Raw genomic sequence first — 17,832 nt, 5'->3', positions numbered from 1 at the left:
CTTCCCAATTAAGTATTTACAGGTGCAATACTGATATCGATAACAGGATAGACAAAAAGGTAACAGGATAGACTTTTATATAGTGATAAATCAGAAACGTACGTTCCTGTTACCAATGAAATAAAGAGAAAAGTAGACTAACGAGGGTCACTAACTTATGAGGGATTTACTTGATGTTGGGTTTATCATTTGAAAGGGTGAAAAAATGCCGAACAATATAAATTGCTATCTTTAATAGACTTGCATTACTGGTGGTAATGTTTACAACCTTTGAAAACCAATTTTTAGAGGCATTTTTCAGTACAACCTGGAAAATTGGCAAATAATCTATTATTTTACAGAATGAATATATAGAGTTTAAAGATATTCTTGTAGGACATCATTAAGATTGCATCGTATAATATGTTGTTCTTTACGTAATGTTTGTTCTGATTTGCTTGTGTAGAGGGTTGTTTGAATAAGTTACTTTTAATAAATGAGGCTTGTATAGGGTATATTGGGATACGGGATATTTTTCATTTCAATTTTAGGGATATGGGATATTTGTCCTAAAAGTAAATGGGATATGGGATATTGATGCATTTTTAAAAATAAGGATATTGAATTTTTAACATGAAAAAAAATAAGTGGAATTTAAAAGTTAAGTGCAGAAATATTTACATCTCACTTGATAAAATTGCCCAAAAAAGTTTAATATTAAAGGTCATTTTAGTGCTTTGTAGATTTTAATTGAGTTTATGGTCGTTTTATTTAAAGGTCATCCAAACCCAAGCGAAAAGTATTGATCTATTTTCGATATTTATATGCTCATATGTACTGATAATTTTAAAAGTATCTGTTTTGCTTTCCTTTGGCACCATCTTACGGTGTTTGTATATCACAACACCTCCGCTTTGCCCGTGTCTGTTTTAACATTTTGGATTTTAATGAATGAAATCTATGTATTACTGGTTATTTATTAAGTCAGGGATTTCGTTACCACAAATCACTTAAAATCTTTACTAAATTCTAAATTTGGTTTTGAAGTTTGGTTTTACCTGTAGAAAACTTATTTCAAACAGTATAGCACATCCTCATTTTTACGGAGATATGTTGTTTACCGTGCCATTGGATGCTGGATGTGTAATGATTGATAATTTAGTCTCAGATGCATTACTTTTTAATAGTTGTAATTGGCTTTGAACTAGCTGCCAGTAACTGCGAGTACTATCAGATCTGTTGTGAGCCAAGGCTCCGTGTTGAAGGCCGTACTTTAACCTATAATGGTTTACTTTTAAATTGTTATTTGTATGGAGAGTTGTCTCATTGGCACTCACACCACATCTTCCTATATCTAATTAGTGTCTTTTTGTTGATGGGATGTACAAGTACTCGGTCACGTCCACTCTCTGTTTTTGTTAAATGTATTTCTATTTGTATCCATCTGATGAGTTAAGCCTTTTTCAACTGATTTGTATAGTGCGTTCTTATGTTGTACTGTTACACCACTGTCCCAGGTTAAGGGGAGGGTTGGGATCCCGCTAACATGTTTAACCTCGCCACATTCTGTATGTATGTGCTTGTCCAAAGTCAGGAGTCTTTAATTCAGTGGTTTTCGTTTGTTGCTGTGTTACATATTTGTTTTTTGTTCATTTTTTATACATAAATTAGAGCGTTAGTTTTCTCGTTTGAATTGTTCTACATTTGTCATTTCAGGACCTTTTATAACTAACTATGCGGGATGAGCTTTGCTCATTGTTGAAGGTCGTACGGTGACCTATAGTTGTTAATTTTGTGTCACATGGTCTCTTGTGAAGAGTTGTCTCATTGCCAATCATATAACATTTTTTTTTTTTTTTTTTATAAATATATATATAGTTATATGCTCATATGCATTGATAATTTTCTTGAAATAATCATAGATTTTTGTTAGATGTAACTATCTGATGAGTTAAGCCTTATTGTTGTCAATGCTTTTATTTGTTTTGATGCTTTATATGATTACAGGATATTTTCTAGTGTTTTACCTCTTATTTTTTACGTGGCGAGGATCTTCAGAGGTCTCCACGTTTCACAGATTGCTCTGTTTTGCCAGACAAGCTGGGCCGAGGCACGTCAGAGCACGTCCCATATCAAAAAGTAGATATTTCGCCTTATAAACTATGTTAATAACGAATAATTACTAAATAATCAATGTAAATTAATATATTTCTTTCTATTACTGGTGTTGTGAGGAAGGAAATTTAAAAAAAGTAACAAAAATATTGGGATCTATGTAATTCATTCATAAAGTTAAAGATCACAGAGTCAAATGCTGTGTTATTTCTTTGCAAAACAAGGCTGAGCAAATTTTGCCTGCTGTAATAATATTACAACAGTTAAGTGTAATATAGGTACATTAGCAGAAAGCTTTCTTGTGTTAAATTTTGAGTTATTGAACTTGCATGCTAAATATCCACTTTTTGATATGGACGTGCTCTGACGTCCTACAGTCTCAGCTTGTCTGGCAAAACAGACGTTGGATGTCAGAGCAATCTAGGACAAGAGACAGGGTTGAGTCCTTCTGTTCTTTCCAACATAGGTTAACGTGTAGGATGAATTTTCTTATCAATGAAAGAAGAATGCTATCAAAATGAAATTTTACAGTCATATGCATCATGGTTTGAACAATTAAAAAAAAGTCTGAAATTAGACCCCTTACACTAAATTTATCGTTTACGATCACATAAAAAGAGTTTGTTATACAAGGCTCTAAGATGGAACACTCCATCTTTTGGACACATACATGTATATTCTTATTTAACACTGGAAGTATGCACTGTAAATTTCCTTAAACACAGTTTGTTTTCCCAGTCAAAATTGTTGACGTTGTGATGAGGAAAAAAATGGGCTTGGGAATGAATTTATAATGATTTTTTGGGATATTTCAAAATAGTTTTTAGGATATGGGATATTTGTAAAAAATATTTTTTGGGATATTAGGGGTAAAAATTATAAAGATACGGGATATTGGGATAAAAACTTAATGGGATATGGGATATTGATACCCCCCCTAAACAAGCCTCATAAATTTTTCAATTTCAAAATTCGACATTTTTTGAAAATGACCCATATATTTCCTCTTTGTAACATGAATGGTAAATTTTCCTTTGATCTTCTGGTGAGTTAACTCAGTTATTTTTAGTAGAGTGCGTTAACTTAATGATTTGTTAGTTATTTCACTCTCCAATCCCGCCGTAGAGAACTTCTCGTTTGAAAAGCAAAGAATGGGAGGAGCTTAAACCAGTGCATTAACTTCCATCTCAAAAGTTGTTAATGCACAGTCTAGCTATGCCTCCTTGAGGTAATAATTAGGGAGCAACCATTAGAACTTCTCAGTAGGATTTTTTTTCGCACAAAGCGCGATCAATCTTATTTAGTTTTTCAGCGCTATCAATAAATTATTTTTTTTCACGCTTTTCGTGAATTAAATAAGTTAATTCGTAAAGGCGTGCTATATATATATATATAACTTAAAAACTATCTTTAGAATCTTATGAGTGGTGGATATTATACACTGGACCCGGATTTGAATCAGAAATCGGAAAAACATTCGAGTAAACAAAACACAACATAAAAAACTAAGGACAGAGCAACACGAATCACACTAAAAACTTAATGATGTCAGGTGCTCCACACCGTAATCATCGGTCACGGGCACCTGTCAAGTTTCTCATGTAAGAAAAAAAAACCATAACTTATATTAATCGTTTAATGCGAGCAAATAATCAAAATATAAATATTTTCTCATCCCATATGGAATTTACTGACCCCATATATATACCGTAATAGGTCACTAGCACACTATGTAACTAATAATATTGGTTATGTTCTCCTGTAGTTGAAAAAATATCAAACCACGAGTAAATTAAGAGATACCAAGACGACACCATGGCAAAAGAAAAATGTCGAATAGACAAACCGCAATCCATAAAACATTACCCCAAACTGAATATGTTAAAACTTTACCCCAATAATATATGTTAAAACGAACACTAAATTGCATTTGAATGATAAATTCAAGAACACTAACCGTTATCTTGGTGATTTGCTTAAGAAATAATTGATGCAAGCTATACTTTAATGTAGTTTTAACATGGGTAGGCATTATATTCTTGATTATTTTTGCCCAAGCGATTTCGATTCTGATTAGGACAGTTAAGGTATTTTTATGTACGATGTGTATAAGTGTAGAACGTTAACGTTTGTGCAGGCTCTTCCGTGAATTTCCCGTTTTTGTTTGTTAAAAATCAAACGACTGCCACTGTGATTTATCAGAGGGAGTAGTTTTGAACAGCCAGCATGAACGGTTCTCGTATATATCTATTTCAAATATGTCAATTTCGAAATGCAAAACATTACAGTCATGATAAATGACTTAGTAACAACATGTGCATCATTTAAGAGTTTGGAAGTGTTTTTGGTTAATAAAATATATTAATAAATGCATGCCAATTTGTTAAAATTCATTATTCTGCAGTAGTCTATATATATATATATACACGCATGTACAAACAAATTTTATTGGATTTAGACCATAGGATTATTCACAAAGCGAAAGAAGCACGTCATATTAGAATTTTCGTTAAAAAATCAAGAATTTTCTAAATATACTACCGAAATTTACTCAAAGGAACTTACTTCAAATAAATCCGAAATGTAAACGCTAATAGCTGTCCTTTCCTAGATTTAGATATTTCACTTTTACACGCAGGAAACTCAACACTAAAATTTACGACAAAAGGGACGATTTTACTGTCCATATTGTTAATTTTCCATTTTTTGGAAGATGATGATGTTCATTTGACACCATCGTACGGTGTTTATATTTAATAACTGAGACTACTATATATATATGTGTTATAGTAGTTTCAGTTCATAACTAGTTCGCTTTGTCAGTGTCTGTTGTTACGTGCTTGTTTTTTTGCATTACTGGTAAATTATTAAGCCAGGGATTTCGTTACCACAAATTACTTCACTTAACTCTTCCATAGATATAAAGATTTGGTTTTGAAGTTTGGTTGTACCTGTAGAAAATTTATTTCAAACGGGATAGCACATCCTCATTTTTACGGAAATGTTGTTTACCGTGCCCGGAAATTTAGGAAAAATCCTACTTAACTTATCGATCATTTAAATAAACGTATTCTAAAAGGTTACTAGCTGCGATGATTTTGATATTTTCGGACCATGGCAAAAACAAAACCAAAGGCAGTAGAGCTACCGTAACGTTTTCGCAGCTAAAAGATTACCAATTCAACACTCATTGTATATTGTTTTTATTGGTATTGATATGCATGAATCTACGATCTGTCGATACCTGTATCTTGGCATTGCACAATGTCATGTTTTTCTCTAACTGTTTATGACGTCTTTACACTAAATCCACTGGCCGATGTTGGGTGTGTACTGATTGATAATTTAGTCAAAGATACATATTTTTTAAAAATTATTTGTTAGTGGCTTTCAGCTAGCTGTCAGTAACTGCAAGTACTCTCAGATTAGTAATTGGTGTCATTTTGTTGTTGGGATATACAAGTACCCGGCCACTTCCACTCTGTATGTTTGTTAGATGTATTTCTATTTGTATCCATTTGATGAGTTTAACCTTTTTCAACTGATTTTTATAGTTCGTTCTTATGTTGTACGTAACCCTACTGTCCCAGGTTAGTAGGAGGGTTGGGATTCCGCTTGTACATGTTTAACCCCGCCACAATATTGTAATTCATTGGTTGTCGTTTGTTTCTGTGTTACATATTTATTTTTCTTTCATTTTATTGAAAATTAATTAGGCCGTTAGTTTTCTCATTTGAATTGTTTTACATTTGTTATTTCGGGGTCTTTTATAGTTGACTATGTGGTATGGACTTTGTTAATGGTTGAATGCCGTACGGTGACCAATAGCGGTTGAGGTCTGTGTAATTTGGTCTCTTGCGGAGATTTGTCTCATTGGTAATCAATCCAAATAATTTTTTAAGCTCACCTGACCTGAAAGTTCAGGTGAGCTTTTCTCATCACTTGGCGTCCGTCGTCCGTCGTCGTCCGTCCTCGTCCTCGTCGGCCGTTAACTGTTACAAAAAAGCTCCTCTGAAACTACTTGGCCAACCAAACTTGGCCACAATCATTACTGGGGTATTTAGTTTAAATAATGTGTCCGACGACCCCGCCTGCCAAACAACATGGCCGCCATTGCTAAAAATAGAACATAGAGGATAAATGTAGTTGTTTGCTTATAAAGCATTTAGTGTAAACTTGATGGAGTAAAAATGTTTATCAGGATTAGATCCATCTGCCCTGAAATTTTCAGACGAATCAGACAAACCGTTGTTGGGTTGCTGCAACTGAATACGTAAGTTTAAGGAAATTTGGGTTATTATCTTGAATATTATTATAGATAGAGATAAACTGTAAGCAGCAATAAGTTAAGCAAAGTAAGATCTACAAATAAGTCAACATGGACAAAACTGTCAATTGACCCCTTACTGTGGATAAATTACCCTTTATAGTAAATTTTTAGTAAGTTTTTGTCATCTAATTCTTTGACCAAAATCTTCTCTTAAGAAACTATGTAGACAACTTAACCTTACTTGACCAAAATCATCATTAGGGTAGCTAGATGAAACAAGAATTAGTCCATAGTACACTGATACCCCACTCGCACTATCATTTTCCATGTTCAGTGGACCGTGAAATGGGGTCAAAATTTTAAATGGAATTAAAATTAGAAAGATCATATCATAGGGAGTATATGAACTAAGTTTCAAATTGATGTGACTTCCAACTTCATCAAAAACAAAAACTACCTTGATCAAAAACTTTAACCAAAACTTTAACCTGAACTTCGCACTATCATTTTCTATGTTCAGTGGACCGTGAAATTGGGGTCAAAACTTTAATTTGGCATTAATATTAGAAAGATCATATCATGGGGAACATGTGTACTAAGTCTCAAGTTGATTGGACTTCAACTTCATCAAAAACTACCTTGACCAAAAACTTTAACCTGAAGCGGGACGGACGGACGGTACAACGAACGAAAGACGGGCGGAGGCACAGACCAGAAAACATAATGCCCCTCTACTATCGTATATAGGTGGGCATACAAATGTGTCCGATGACCCTGCCTGCCAAACAACATGGCCAACACTGGTAAAAAATAGAACATACGGGTTAAATGCAGTGTGTGGCTTATAAGCATTAGTTTGGCATTGGGGTAAAAATGATCATCAGGTTAAAAACTATCTGCCTTTAAAAATTTCAGATGAATCAGAAAAATCCGTTGATGGGTTGCTATCCCTGATTTAGTAATTTTAAGAAAATTTTGCAGTTTTTGGTTATTATCTTGAATATTGTTATAGATAGAATTAACTGTAAACAGCAATAATGTTCAGCAAAATCAGATCTACAAATAGAATGAAATTCAAAACAGTGTGGCTGTGGCCATTGATTGACACATTAAATTCATCCATTGACTGAGACAATTTACGTGAACGTTTGTCTGTAACGACCACTGTTCACGACGTACCTACGATAGACATTTAAACTGTGGGGTCACCAAAGGTTTCTTAACGCCTTTAATTATAAAATAATTCGAAAAATTAATCAGGAATAACTTTTATGTTTTGATTTAAATAATTGATATAAATCAAAACATCGTGTTATTTCTCATTAATTTTTCGAATTACTTTATTAAGGTGTTGAGAACCTTTGGTGACCCCATAGTTTAAGTGTCTTTAAAAAGTACATAGTGAGCAGTGGTTGTTACATACAAACGTTCACCTATATTGTCCCAGTCAATGGATGAATTTAATGTGTCAATCAATGGCCACAGCCACACTGTTTTGAATTTCATTCTAAGTCAAACAAGGCCAAAATGGTCAAATGACCCCTTAAAGAGTTCTTGTCCTTTATAGTCAATTTTTAACATTCTTTTGTAAATTTTCACTAGGGTATCTTGAATGAATAATGTATCTGATAACTCATCCAACCAACATGGCCACCATGGCTTAAAAAAGAACATAGGGGTTTACTATAGAAGTATACGGGAAAATTGTTAAAAAAAATTAAATGTAAATGGTCACAACTTGAACACGAATTAAAACAACGATAAGGGGTCTTAAGTAACTCTTGTAAGATTGCACTGGGATGACCTGCTTTTAATTTAACTATACTGGGCCAAATTAAACCAACCTTGCCATGATCTTAATCATTATATATTGGGTTATCTTTTACGGTTTACTATGATTTTAACATGATTTTACATGACTTCAAAGACCACAGTAGACTGCAGGTGGGCGGACACACGCTCTTGAGAGCCTCTGGTTTATATATACTATCCAAAACCGCGGGTGATCTTATGTTCTCTGGGTATTCAATATCTCTCAATATATATTTTAGTCATATTCAATTCGCCGTTTCAGAATCTAATGCATACTGGGTAATATTTTCAAAAGCGTACACCAAAGCGTTTTGATTGGTTTAAAACGTTATAAACAATGGAAATTCAACCAATGACGTAACGTTATTTTCACTTTGGGGTACGAACAATGAAATTACCCATGATGCTTTAGATTCTGAAACGGCCAATTGAATAACTACTTATATTATCATGTCCATATACACACAAATATTTGCATTTGTGTTTTCCATAACTATTTATTGGAATATTCAACCTATCCATCCTTGGGATGTTTTCTGCTCTTTGGTTGGTTGGTTGTCTCTTTGACTGTACTTACATTATGTCAAAATTTGTATTGTTGTCGCCTACAGAAGACACCATGCATTTAATTTCAATCATTAAATTTGTTTGTTTTAAACACAATATTATGTGGTTAGCCGCGTGGTATAAAGCATTTTAAAAGTACACAAAAATATATCAAACGCGATGTTATATATTTGGCGAGGAATACGGTTAACTCTTTCAACAGAGAACATAAAACATAAGTTGTGTACGTGCAAGCAAGAAAAAGGGTAACAGAATATATGATCCATTCAATGCGAAAAGGTAAAAAACGTGTTTTTGGTAAACGTTTCATAACAAGTAGTAAAAGTACGTAAAAATATTGTTTTTTAAAAATTTTGTCCCCTATTTGTCAGTTAAAAAATGAAAATAACGTAGAAATTTTTAAATGTTTTACCGAGGCAAGTAAATACTTTTTTTATATGTGGAACAATGCAATTGGGATCCGAAATAAAAGCAATTGCGACAATAAAGAGAGAAAAGGTCATCATCTTTACCTCTTCATCTTTCATCTAGAGTTTTTTAAATTGAAGTTCAGTAAGGTTAAGTTATTCAATTTATAAATCAAACGTGCTTAAACCGGATTCGAAGCTTTGCCCACATTAAAATAGGGGCAAAAGATACCAGATGAACAGTCAAACTAATAGATCGAAAATAAACTGACAACGCCTTGGCAAATAAAGACTTAGCAACAAGATTCGGGCCCACAAAAAACGGGGAGTGATCTAAGGTGCTCCGAAAGGGTACCCAGATCCTGCTCCACATGTGACTTCCGTCGTGTTGCTCATGCTATTACAAACCCACCCGATACAATGCATTTATCTCTGAGTTGTGAGCGAGATCCTTATCCTACTGCTACCCGTTTTATGCTTAACTTGGCATAAATAATTAAACAACAGTTCAAATTAATGATGTTCTATTCTTCAAAACACATCCATATCCAATCGTTACAATAAAACAAGAGAACAAGATAAACTAACATATCATACAAATACGGAATGCAATCCGCATATCAATACACCAAAGACTGGTTAAGGAGAGATAACTCTCATAAAAGTATGTTAACTTTACCAAACGACTTGACATACCAAACTGACATATAACATCCCCCCGAACAAATAAACAAACCCCGTTTGTTTTCAATGGTCAAGGCGTTTGGTCATTTAAAATAGTTCAAAAATCAATTATTTTCATAAAAAATAAAGATGGCTTATTTATTTCTTCCAAGCTATTATTCATTCAATCAATATCAAATCTTTTACTATACTCAAAATAAAAATCACTTCCTACTGCATATTCCACAATACAATTGGTTATACAGAGCAAACTTTAATAAATGATGACACCAGCAGAGACCTTGGCTCTTATTAAATGGAAATACAATTAAAGCAACGCAATGGCCATATACGCTGCCTCAATAAATACAACCATAAAAAATAGGTTATTTCTGGTATTGTACACCAAATCCGTCATTACAAATGACAACAATATAAATGCTCCTTAAAACGCAGTATTTTCCTTTTAATTGCATAAATGCAATATTTGCTATTTATCAAACTTCAAAAATGACTATTCATTTGAAAGCAAACGTTAAAATATATTTTTCTTCAACAAAATGAATTACTTAAATTCAAAACTTTCTCTACTAAATTAACTTCTCTTCTCAAATCGTAACTGATCCGTAACTAAAAAATATACAATTAAGAATAAAACTTCAACAAAAAATCAAAAACAGTAACTTTGAAGTAAAAATCTTTTAAAACTGCTACCATAGCAATATTTACGAAAATATTCTCTCGATATTTTGTATAAAACAAATTCTTATTACAGAGTAATACTTCAACAAATCTATTTACAAAATACTTTTCCCAATCAACTGACACCCATTGATTACATTGTCAATATTTGTTTCCTTTTCTCACAAAAATTTCACTATCAATTTATACACATATTATTACTGTTAAACGAAATTACAATTAAACACATTGTTCTTTTAAAGAATCTAGTCCTTGAAATAGTTCTTGTCAAAATTAACATGGTTTTAAATGCCATAAAACATAATTTATTAATGTTCATAAAAAAAATACACAATTAGTTAGCACATGGCGGTGGTTTGGACTGTACCATCTTCTTTGTATGTTCATTTAGCTGTTCAAATGGAATCCACAACGCATTTTGTGCCGGTTCACCTTTAAATTGCACACGGTATTCAGTTTTTCCATTTATTTTACGTTGAGACAAAATTCTCTTAACTTTATAATAAGTGTCTGATTGGGTCGTAAATTCATCGGACGAGTTTGTATCTAAAGTGGAAAGTTGAAAACGAATAGGACGTTTTCTAGTTCGTGTTGAACGTCTGACAACCGGTTGAGTCTGTGGTAACGGTGGGATAGCTTCTGTATGTTCTGAATCACTGTCTGTAGAAGGATCATCTGATTCACGGTTAATTTCGGCTGTATGAACTTTTGATAAAAAATAGTCTGACGGTTCGGGTGCACGAACATATGCAATTTTTAGTCTATCCAAATGTGTGTCATATTTAAGAATTTTGCCGGAAGATGGTTCTTTAAGATTCACAATGTGAGGTGATTTTATAGCGTTTACGATAAAGGGTCCACTGTATTTTGGTTGAAACTTTCGTCCTGGGCCACTCGGATCTTTAAGTATATATACATAGTCTCCAACAGATAAATACAACGGATTAGTCTTTTTGTTATATCGATCCATCATAAGTTCTCCTGATCGTTGTGCATTGGTACGAATTTCTTCTCTAATTATATCTAACTTTTTGGCCTGTTTTTCTACATAGTCACGATAATCGTCAGGTAAAGTTGAGAAATCGGTTTGATGTGACAAACAAAGCGGAAATTTAGGTCTTGTTCCGTATATAATCTCATAAGGCGAATATTTTGTAGAGGAATTTATTGAGGCGTTCATTGAAAACGTAATGGCAGGTAGCACACTGTCCCATTGCGTTCCTTTTTGAATGTATGGAGTTAGTCTCTCGGCTAACGTTCGATGAGTTCTCTCGCATGCTCCTAAACAATGATGTATCATACTGGGCGTAAAATTTTGACGAATTTCAAGCAATTTACAAACTTCCTTAGTACAGTTTGAAATGAACTCACTTCCATTGTCAGATATAATTGTGTCACAAACACCAAATTGACAAAACATATCAAAAACAGCATATGAAACTGTCATTGCGTCACAGTTTGGAATAGGCACATTATATACAAATTTACTGAACATATCTATAGCTGATAAAATGTATGTATACGATCTTTGTGATGTCGGTAAAGGTCCATAGAGGTCAACTTGCCATATTTGAAATGGTCCAGAAGGTGTACGGTACGATATAATTCCAGTTTTAGTATGAGCTTTTGTCATTTTTCTAGATTGACAGTCATGACAGGATTTGACATATTCGGTTACAAGAGATGGCAATTTGTCGAAATAAAAATGCTCACTTATTAAATCTATAGTGTTTTGTATGCCTCCATGGCCTCCCATAGGCGAATCGTGAAAAATTTCCATAATTGGTCTTATGAGTATTTTCGGTAAAGCTAACTGGTATTTTGGCTTGTGGTCTCTAGTTCGTTTGCACTTAGCATTTCGGTTGTGAAAAAGCAAATTATTCATCAGTAAATAATCTGCAGAACGTAGTATAAGCCGTCGTGCATCTCGTTGTAAATGTGGCAAAACTTGATTTTCAAGATAGTCAATAATTTGTCGTAAATTAACATCATTTCGTTGCAATTCTTTCACACTGTCTGGACTAAAATCACTTCGCTTAAATAGTTCTATGCTTCGTTTCACAAGTTCGTCGTCACTTGAAACTATCGGAACAGGTTTATTTTCAATCGATGTATCGTCCTCTGTCGATGTATCATTATCCTTTTGACTTTCATTTGTAAGTTCATTGTCACTTTTTTCACCTAATAAAATTTTCTGCACTGCATTTACAGAAATGTCATTTAAATTGGAAGCATTTGTGAATTTCAACCATTCACGCTCGTGCAAGTTCAATGCGGAATTGCAATCTATTTCGTCGTTTAATTGTTCATCTTGTGTCTTAACTTTCAAAGGGTCAAATTCATGTAAAACATTGTCTAGAGTGTCGCAATTATGAGTACTTTCATTCATCAAATAAGTTCCATCTATGGCTTCCAACGGTTTTAACATACTAATATTGTCTATGTAGTTTAGTGCAAAACATTGATCTTCAGTAATACATTCAATTTCCACCTTTGCTACGTCCTGAGCATCGGCGGAATGTTTACATTTTTGTTGCAGCGTCGGTTTCAAAAGCGCAGTTGTATCTTCACACGGAGAATCGAAAAATTCTAATTCAATACGATTCGCTTCATCCTCTGTCTGCTCAATCGGGCTACATTTAGGCAATGTAAATACTGTACTAATGCAGTGATTTTCGCTTAATTTTGGAGAAATATATTCATATTCGGTATCGGCTGTATATCCTGCGTCAAGATCGGTTTCTTCTGTTTCAAAGTCGATAAAGTTTAAAGTTTGTGTATTGTTCTCAACGGGATTCGAAATACTAATTTGTCCTGTCGTTTCCTGAACATACGGGAAAAAGAGGTCATCTTCCGCCGGACTTGAATTCTCACCGGACACATCACTTCCAATACAACGAGATAATGCATCCGGTACTTGCATTTGCGCGGCTGGTTTGTAACGAATTTCGAAATTGTACTGTTGTAATATTGCAAGCCAACGATCATATATCGCTCCTTTCAGTTGTTTTTCAATTAGCGGTCGCAATGCCTTGTGGTCACACTCAACGATGAATTCATTGCCTCTTAGGTAACTTGAACAATCAGTAACGCTTGTAACGACTCCTAATAGCTCGAGTTTAGTTGGACCGTATGACCTTTGCCAATGATGTAAAGCTTTCGAACCAAAACGGACTACTCTAACTTTTTCAATGTTTTTATTTTCATCAGGATGTTTTTGGTACAACATATATCCTATCCCTTTTGAAGATGAATCAACGGCCAAATAAAACGGAAGGTTAAATTGAGGAAAGGCTAAGATTTCCGAGTTGAGTAAACGTGTTTTAAGTGCATTTAATGCCGTTTCTTGTTCTTTGTTCCATTGAAATAAGGCACCTTTTCGCAATAATTTTGTCAATGATTGAGTTATTTCACTATAGTTCGGTATAAACTTTCGGAACCATCCAAATAAACCTAAAGCTCTGCGGAGTTCTTTTAAATTTCGAGGTGACGGATATGTTTGTAAAGCTTGAACACGATCTGGGGGCGGTTTTATTCCTTTTGACGAAATATGGTGTCCAAGAAATATACATGACTGTTCTGCAAATTGACACTTTTTCGGGTTCAGTTTAAGACCAGCACTTCTAAAACGATTGAATACATCGGTCAAGTCATTAATATGTTCTTGAAATGTCTCTGAACAGATTAACACATCGTCCAAATAGCAAAGACATGACCTGAAAGTTAGTCCGGACAAAACTTTGTCCATTAAAAGTTGAAACGAGTTCGGTGCTGAGCTAAGTCCCATGGGTAATCGATTGAATTTGTATGTCCCAAAACATGTATTGAAAGCCGTATATTTCGAACTTGAAGGGTCTATTTTCATTTGGAAAAATCCGGAACTCATGTCAATGGATGTTATGAAATTTGGTTTTCTTTGTGAAAAAGATTCTGTTAAGTCTTGTAAATCCGGTATATTATATGAGAAAATTTTACACTGAGAATTTAGATATCTGAAGTCGCAGCAAAAACGAAATTGCGAAAGACTGGAGTCTTTGTCATATGGAGGTCCTTGTTTTGTTCCATGTACACGCTTAGTAACTAGCACAATCGGACTTGTTATCGGTAGGTCTTCATCTGGAAATACAGGAGAAATAATTCCTTGCTCAAGCAAATTGTCCAAATGATGCCTTAAAACGTCCTTTTTATCGGGCGACAAACGATAAGGTTTCTGATACTTCGGTTTGGCATCAGGTTTCAACAGTATTTTATGTTTAACTAAATCCGTGAATCCTAAAGCAGGATCTGACTTTGTCACAAAAATGTCTTTATTGTTGTACAAAAACTTGTGTAAATCGTTACGCTGAACTTTGTCCAAATTAGATTTTTCAAACAGAAAATTCGCAATAAAATCCGTGATTTCACTGTTAAACGTGTTGTTGTTCTCGGATTGTACAGTAGAATCAAGCCTAACCGGGTCACTTTTACTGTTTACACTATTTGTATCGTTTATCAAATTCACGTTTTGAACGCAATGATCTGTAGTATCGTTGAACGGAAGAAGCGAGTGTTCAGATGTAATTTCGTCAAACATAGCTAATGTTTTTCCTTTATACAAGTCAATACTACAACTGTTTGGATTTAATATTTTAATTGGAATAAGTCTACCTTTTGACACAGAAACGACTCCTTTAGAAATAACCAATCCTCTAGATACAATATATTTACTAGACGTACAAATTTCTTGTTTTCCATAATAAATATTTGACGGAACTTTTCCCCATATAATTGTCTCTGTATGTGGTAAAATCGTTGTCCTTTTTGTACAATATACATTTGATGTTTTTGGAACAGCGGACATTTCACTAAAATCAATCACCATTTTATTCGCAATTAAATAGTTTGTTCCCAAAATAATAGGATGTGATGACATTTTCAAAATATAAGTAAAAACACGATGATTGGCTCTTGAAATATTCATTTGTACGTAAGCCGTACCAACAACTTCAATCTTTTGACTGTTAGCTAAAACAATGGACTCACGAACATCTGCATTAAAATCTGACTTCTTACTATACGGCAACGAATCATAAAGTTGTTCTGAAATAATGTTCACTGAACTTCCTGTATCAACCAATGCAGAAACTTTCAAAGAATCAAAACGAACAGTTAAATATAAAAATTTAGAGTCCGAAGAAATGAAGGAATCAGTACCAGAATCATTTTCGGATGACGTAATTACATCATTTTCACCAGTATACAATGTCATATTCTCAACACAAAAATCTTTATTTACATTCATACATTTATTTACACGAGATCTAGATCTACTCCGAATTCTTGAAGCACTTATGGACGGTCTCCTAGGGGAGCGTGCTGTGTGGCCCCCAGGAGGAAAGAGTTTCCCTTCTGAAGTTGACCGCATTCTTTTGCCGAATGTCCCGTCTGTCTGCATATTTGGCATTGCATGTTAGTGTCATTGTGTTGAACTGTTTGTCCGAAAATAAAACACTGCAAAGCAACATGTCCATTTTGAGAGCATAATTGGCATATGTTTTGAGGAGAGAGATTTCCCGTACCGTTCCAATTACAATTTCTTTTGAAGTGTCCTGTGGCATTACATTTATAGCAGGGCAAATTTCGACGTGGTGCGCTTGGATATGTGTTGTGAGAAAAATTATTGTAGCCCATAGGTGGTTTTACATTGTAGTCTGTTTGTTTTTGTGTTTTCATATCATTCATGAGATCGGTCAGCTGATTCATTTGAGATCTTAAACTCGAAATTTCGGATTGGCTTGTTGAAATATTTCGTGCGGCGGCAACTGTATTTTCACATTCCCTGTATTTATACGCCTCGCCTGTTTTCGCTAGTGTTAATGCGTCTGATGCATCTTTTGGTTTACTTGCGCGGACATAAAATGCAAGTTTGTCAGGCAACCCATCAACAAATTTTGACATGACTTCGTGTTCAGGTTTGGAAAGCAAGTCCGCTTTTTCTACGAGCTGACAATAAAAATCTTCAATCTCTTGTCCCGGGTTTAATTTCAAACTATTGAATAACTGATTTTCAATAACGACGGATGGATTTTCCCAGTTGAATTTAACATATTTAGCGTTAAAAAGTTCTTTAATTGTTTGCCAGTCTAAATCAGAAGTTAGTCCGTTGTACCATGTTAGCGCGGGGCCCTGAAGATGGAGGTGAAATGCTGCTAGAATTTTGGCATCATCAAGCTCATGGAGAGCTCATGGAGAGTGGCAAAGGATTCAAATTCTTTTATAAATTTTGAGCCATTGTCTTTGGGGTATCCGGAAAACTTTTTACAGGAGGCTAATTTGTCCATAATGTTTTTCTTTGGTGGTTTGCTTTTATTAAGTTGATCGTTCAAAGAATTAGGTAAATCATTGAAGGCAGGTATATTTGCGGAATCATGGTTTATCGATGTTGTAAGGTATGTGTTTACAAAAGTATTGTCTAGAATTGTTATATCTCGATACGAAGGGTTTATGTACAAGTCTTCCTCACTGTCACTGTACCTTACTTTATCATCATCCCAATCGTAATACATCGAAATTATAATAATCAGTTCAAAGTCTACTATGATTTTCCATAGGCTATGTACGCAAGAAAATGCAATACTTCCACGTGTCCGACCGCATGGCCGCCTTCCCACTGGGGTTAATTTCACAGGATCGTGCTTAAATAGATGTTGTTTTGTTATAAGTAATGTGTTTGAATGTTCTTACTAACAACCGGGTTCCTCCACCATTTTATGCTTAACTTGGCATAAATAATTAAACAACAGTTCAAATTAATGATGTTCTATTCTTCAAAACACATCCATATCCAATCGTTACAATAAAACAAGAGAACAAGATAAACTAACATATCATACAAATACGGAATGCAATCCGCATATCAATACACCAAAGACTGGTTAAGGAGAGATAACTCTCATAAAAGTATGTTAACTTTACCAAACGACTTGACATACCAAACTGACATATAACACCCGAGTGAAAACAATCAATTGGCAAGTTTCGACACTTAAATTATACATGGACAAATTAGTAAAAATTGTGAAATGAATGAGCGAAATAATTTAAAATAAACAGTTGCACCATGAGCGCATGATACGCCCGTCTTCTTGTGTGCGAATGTTTATGCAACAATCATAAATAGTTCCTGACATACAGCGCGACATGTGAAAACCCCCCTTTTTTATAAAAAAAACTCAATAACTCTTAAATAAAATTTTGAATCAAAACCCAAAAGTATACAGACCTTAAGATTGATATAACTAAGAAGTGTGTTAAGTTTGAAGCAATAACCATAAATCG

Source organism: Mytilus edulis, chromosome 1 (genome assembly GCF_963676685.1).
Source record: "Mytilus edulis chromosome 1, xbMytEdul2.2, whole genome shotgun sequence".
Taxonomy (NCBI): domain Eukaryota; kingdom Metazoa; phylum Mollusca; class Bivalvia; order Mytilida; family Mytilidae; genus Mytilus; species Mytilus edulis.
The sequence above is the reverse complement of the archived record's forward strand: the minus strand, read 5'-3'. Positions refer to the sequence as shown.